Source organism: Phacochoerus africanus, chromosome 8, assembly GCF_016906955.1.
Source record: "Phacochoerus africanus isolate WHEZ1 chromosome 8, ROS_Pafr_v1, whole genome shotgun sequence".
Lineage (NCBI taxonomy): Eukaryota > Metazoa > Chordata > Mammalia > Artiodactyla > Suidae > Phacochoerus > Phacochoerus africanus.
This window is the reverse complement of record NC_062551.1, coordinates 67,827,158-67,833,619: the sequence shown is the minus strand read 5'-3', so window position 1 is coordinate 67,833,619 and position 6,462 is coordinate 67,827,158.

Below are 6,462 nucleotides of genomic sequence, written 5' to 3'. Positions count from 1 at the left end.
TTTTTTTTATGGCCACACCTCCTATGGCACATGGAAGTTCCCAGGCTAGGGGTCAACCTGGAGCTGCACCTGCCAGCCTACACCACAGCCACAGCAATGCCAGATCTGGGCCGCATCTTCAACCTACACCACAGCTTGCAGTAATGCTGGATCCTTTACCCACTGAGTGAGGCCAGGGATCAAAGCCACATCCTCATGGATACTAGTCAGATTCTTAACCCACTGAGCCATAACGGGAATTCCTCATGTTAATTTTTTGACTGTTATACATCTTAAGACTTCTAAGTAGTCAAACCTATCAATACATTTCATTTCCATTCTCTGTATGCTGCTCCATCAGAAATTTAAGAAAGATTTACTTTTATATTCAAAAAAATTTTTTATTGTTAATTTTTTTTTTTTAGTATTTCTTCATGGATGCACCCAAGGCATTTGGAAGTTCCTGGACCAGGGATTAAATCTGAGCCACAGCTGTGACCTACACCATAGCTGCAACAATGCCGGATCCTTTAACCTACCACGCCACGGTGGGAACTCCTATGGTTAACAATTTAATTCTTCAATCCATCCAGGATTTATTTTGGCACCTTGTAAATATTTAAATTAACTTTCTCTAGGGGTTCCCTGGTGGCTCAGCAGGTTAAGGATCTGGCACTGTCACTGCTGTGGCTCTGGTCACTGCTATGGCGAGGGTTCCATTCCTGGCCAGGAAATTCCACACGTCTTGAGCACAGCCAAAAATAAATAAATTAATTTTCTCTAAAGAGCTGACCATTGTTCCAATTCCACTTGTTTACTATGTGAAATGTCTACACGTACTGAAAGTACTTGGGGTTATAAATGTACTTCTCAACATAGATTACAGTTACACTATCCTTTTTGAGACATTTTCAGTTTTGTTATTTCCTAGAGTGCATAATTATAGTTTTAATTTCCTCTTTGACCGATAATTACTTTAGGAGAATATTTTAAAATTTCTACACACTTCCAATTTTTTTCCATAAAACGTCTTTTTAAATTGAGGCATAGATGATGTATAACGTTACATTATTTTCAGGTATACAACACAATAATATTCGCATAGTGAAAACGATTACTATAATAAGTATAGTTAACATCCATCACTACCAATAGTTAGAAAAACTTTTTTTTCTGGTAATTAGAACTTTTAAGATTTACTCTCGTAGCAACTGTTGAATATGCAATGAAGATTTTTAACTATAGTCACCATGCTGTATATTACATTCCCAGGACTTACTGGTTTTACAACTGGAAAGTTTGTATTTTTGACCTCCTTAAAACCTCTTCACCTGCCTCCCATTCCCCCCCACCTCTGGAAACCATCAGCCTGTCCTCTGTATCTATGACTTTTTTTTTTATTCCATATATAAGCGAGGTCCCATGGTATTTGTCTTTCTCTGACTTATTTCACTGAGCATAATGCCCTCAAGGTCCACCAAGGGGGACAGGGTCTTGAAGGATGAATAGGAGTTTGCCTGGTGGATACAGATGAAAAGCATTGAGTTCCATTCCTTTCCACCCAATTACTATGTTCCCGAACTACTATTTTTACTCAGAATACTCTTCTCCACCTGACATGCTATATGAGTGAAAAAAGAGCACACACAAAATCCTGGAGACATGAAACACCTGACTATATACAGCTCCACCTCCATCATCACAGTTGACTCAAATAATAGCCCTGTAAGGTAAGTAAGGAAGACAGCGGCCCATCTGACTGGTAAGGAAATCGAGGCAAGGAGATGAAAGTTTGACCACTGTGGAGTCTGTGTTCATTGACAAAAGCGTGATATAAAATTAATGTGCAGCAACATCTCATAAGAACAACAACAGGTACAGAAAGAGAGAAATGCCCCCAAATGGCAAAAGCGGGCGAGCTCCTGGAGGAGGCCTGTGGCTCCTTCCCTGTTCCTGGCTACACTTCCGGGCGATTTCAACAAAGCAGGCCAGCCGGGAGAGGCTGGGCACGTGCAGCAGGTGCTGTCCACGCCCTGGTTCTGCGCCGCCGAGGAAGGCTTGTCTCCAGCCAGGCTGGACCCTGGGGCTCCTTCCCCGAGACTGCCTACCTCATGCTATGTCTTCATTAGCCGTATTGGCAGTGATCGGCTTCCAGTCGAGATTAACAGAGAAAATATTTCCAAAACACTTAAACATGCACGTCCATTAATCTAGGTTCTGAAAATTAATCTTGTGGGGCAACCTGTGGAAAGGGTCAACTGCCATTCCAGACGGAAATCCACGAGAAGCTGGCAGAGGCTGCTCCCAGCTACCGGCCAGCCTCTGAGAGCCAGAGGGAATATCTGCCCCTGGCTTGGTGTTCGGCCTCAGTGCCCCTGCGCTGGCTGGGTCAGTGTGGGGGAGGCTGTGGGGGCTGCAGGCAGCGTTGACAGCCTGGCCCCATTGGTTGTGAGCTGCCTGGCCTTGGTCTTACACCCTCTCTAGCCCCCATTTTCCTTAGCTATAAAAGAGGGATATTAAAACACTTAATTTTTAAATTTTTAGTATTTTTAGTCCATTGTCTAAAGGACGAATCTTCGTCATGCAACATGCCCTGCCAGGCTGCTGTGCGGGGAGGCTTGGCACAGCCCACTGGCAGGAGAGGTCAGCTGGCTGTGCTGTCAGCCTTCTTTGTCCACAGGACTCCCCCAGGTGGGAACATTCGCCCACCTGTCCTACCGTGGCCTGAATGTCTGTGTCTCTCCAAATTCCTGTGTTGAAGCCCGAACCCGCAGTGTGATGGTGTCAGGAGCTACAGTCCTGGGAGGGATCAGGTTCAGAGGAGGTCAAGAGGGTGGGGCCCCTACTGATGGGATTAGTGCCCTGATTAGAGACACAGCAGGAAGCCTCCCCTCCTCCCTGTGAGGCGCCAGCAAGGAAGGAGCCGTCCACAGCCAGGAAGACAAGCTGTCACCAGAACCGAACCACGCAGGCACCCTGGGCTGGGACTTCTGGCCTCCAGAGCCGTGAGAAACATGTGTCTATTGTTTGAGCCACCCAGTCTGTGGAATTTTCTGGCTGCTCGAGCTAAGGCAGAGGCCTGGATCTGCTGTCTCCTTCAGGGCAGCTGTCCTAAAGCCCTCACCTGCCCAAAGCAGGAGTAGGAACCAGCCCCTCTTTAGAACCCTGACCCGCATCTGGTCGCCTCTTCTTCTGTGACCCACTGTCACCCTCGAACCCTATTCTGTGCACATAGATCTGCAACTGCTCTTTGAAACTAGCTCACGTGTAGGACCCACTGCACAAGCCCGGCACGGGGGTGGGGGTGGGGAGGAGGGGGCTCATGTACAGCCATCGAGCTCCCACTCCCTGCTCACACTCAACCACCGCCCCCCGCACCCTCAGCACCTGGCAATCAGCATCTTTATCGTCCCAGTTTCTACCCTGGGGCACGTGGCTCCCTAGGCTGCTGGCAGGTGTCTCGAGGGCCTGGGACGGCATCAGGAAAGCACGGAGAGACGCCTGCTCCTCTCTCACCCTGTGCATCAAGGCACCTCTGCGCACCAGGCCCTGGTCTACGTGCCCAGGTACCAGGGTGAACAGTCAGAGGAGGAGGCATCCGGCCCTGAGAGAGACCTGCTCGGCCGTGTCCCACCTGCCCTGAGCTGTGCAGTCCACTGTGTGGAAGGGCAGCCCTCGTGCCTCATGGGTCCCCATCTTGCCATCCTCCAGCCAAGCCTGAAGCCACTGCCATGGTGGTCCTGGTGGGCACCTGTGGCTCCATCACCGATCTGATGGCTTCATACCAATTCATTGTAACCACAGCCCAAGCTGTCATTGTGTCCAGTTCACCGATGGGGACACTGAGGCCCGGGGACATTAAGCGACTTGTCCAAGGTGGCCCTCACAGCTCTAGTTCCTAGGCTCAGCGGCTGTGCCTGATGGAGGATCTCGTGAAAAAAAAGAATGTATATAAACGCATGACTAGGTCCCTTTGCTGTACAGCAGAAATCGACAGAACACTGTAAATCAACTATAACAGAAAAAATAAATACCTTAAAAACACTCAGCCAATAAGTCTGGCACTCTTGGGGTATCTGGTCATGGTTCTAAGGGGTGCCGAGGGCCCCTGAAGGCCAAGGGCGGCCAGCGGACAAGAAAAACCCAGCGGTGCTCCTGGATGGTGGCGAGAGACAGCTGGCACTCTGTCCCTGAGGAAACACACGTGAACGGGGTCCTGATCTCCCCTGGCGGGGGTCCCTGGAGGCCCCAGAGAGCCGGGTGCCCAGGCCCCAGGGTGTTCCGGACTGAGTCCAGGACGATGCTTGGACGCACCCCTCGAGATCCAGCTGGGCCCCCTCCCCCCCACCGAGCCCCTGAGGCCCTGGCGCCCAGACAGATGCATACTCGTATGTTCTGACCCCTTTGCCACCCCTCGGAGCCTCAAAGAATGTGCGGGTTTGGCTCAGGACACTGCTGACAGTGGGACCATGAGGTCCACACATGGGTTTCCCGGAGACTGAGTGCTGAGCGTAGGCTCATTGAGGGAGCAGGCATTGCCTCCCAACCTCTGCAGAGAAGCCGAGCCAGGGGCTCGGGGCACCTGTGAGGTGGGGGTGGGGAGGGGGCACGAGGAAGGGATGCCCTCCCAGCCATGCACTCACCCACTCGGCCATTAGAGGGAGCTCCTGAGTGCCGGGCGCAGTTGGGGGCCCTGAGCAAACACGCTCAGCCCCCACAAAGTCCCCCCACAGCCAGGGGAGAGGCAACAGCAAACAAACACGCAGAGGCAGGGTCTCCCAGACTGTGATGACCGCTGTGGGGCAGAGAGACCAAGACAGGGCAGGGGCGGGCAGGGCTGGTGGTCGGGCCAGGCGCTGGCCAGAAGGCTTCTCCACAGAGGGGCCATCTGAGCAGACCCGGGAAGGAAGGGTGAGGGGAAGGACAGGCCGGGTGCTCCAGGTAGACGCAGTGACAGGCACGAAACCCCAAGGAGGGGGGGACTGTCCACGCAGCAGAGCAGGGAGTCCAGGCAGCAGGTGGGGGCGGCGGGCAGAGGGCCCTGTGGGGGCTGTGGTTCAGAGCTGCAGTTATCTGGTGACTTCTGAGTGGAGAAGGGACAGGAGCTGGCGGCCACCGTGTTACCAACAGACCATGGGGGGCCAGCGGTGGAAGCTGCAGCTGCTCTGGAAAAACACGGCCATAGAGGGTTCCAGAGTGACAGAAACCTGGGGGGAGGGGACAAGAAGTGGTGGGATACTTGGAAGGAAGGGCCAGTGGGATTTGTGGATGGACTGGCCGTGACACGGAAGCGGGGGGTGGGGGTCAAGGATGGTGCCTGTGTTTTTGGTTGAACGCCTGGATGGTCAGGATTCCCATTGCCTGATTCTGGGAAACCGCAGAAGGGGGCTTATTGGGCGGGGCAGGGGTGTGTGAATGCAGGCGGGGGCTGAGTTAGGCTCATTCAAGAGTGTTCAGTGGGAAGGCTGGATATCCACTCAGGTTTCTGAGTCCGAGGTTCAGAGAGGAAATCTGCCCCAGGTCTGGGCTTGGGAGTCACCGGCTTCCATGTGATGCTTAAGACCACCCGCCTGAGCTCACACGCCAGAGAGCCTGTGCAGTAGATGCAGAGGAGGTCAGGGAAGGGGCGCTGGGGATTGAAAGGTTACACGTTGAGAACGACTGCGTCAGACGAGCCAAGGAGACTTAGAAGGGGCGGCCAGCAAAGGCAGGAGGACAGGAGGACACCATGGGGTCTGGGGAACCGGGGAAGGTAGATAGCACTTCAAGCACGAGGACCAGCGGAGACCACTGGTGACCCTGACGTGGGAGCCGCTGTAGGGCTTCCTGCAGGGCAGCGACCTGATCTCACCAGCGTCTGGAGATCAATCTGGCTGCTGAGAAGGGACAGACGGAGCAGAGGAGGATGGGGCTCAGACAAGGCACCAAAGAAGAACCAACAGGACACACTGGCCTGGGGAGCAGGAGAAGCAGGGGGTCAAGGATGACGCCCAGGTGCTTGGCCTGGGAGTCTGGGAGGATGGAGTCACCGCTGACCAAGATGCACCGACCGGGGCCGAGCAGGTTGGGGAAGGGAGGATTGGGACGTTTACTGGACAGCCAAGTGGAGGGGACAGCAGGGTGACGGATGGGGCGTTTGGGAGAGAGGTCTGAGAAGGGGACGGAAGCGCGGGAGACACCAGCAGAGAGACGGCGTCTCACGTCCAGGGGCGGCAGGAGGTCCCCAGGAAGTGAGTGATGATGGAGTGGGAAGAAGGCCAGGAAGTGGGCTCTGGGCACCCGACCACCGAGAGCGGGGAGAAAGGACCCCAAAAGAGAGCAGCCAGAGAGGTAGGAGCAAGGGCAGGAGAAGGTGGTGTCGTCAAATCAGGGCAGCGAATCGAGATGTCGGCTACGGACTGTGTCAAAGCCTCAGAAATGGGCCGAGAAAAGACAAAGGGTGTGTGGGGGAGGGGCAGGAGGCAGGGCCTGGGGCTTCAGACT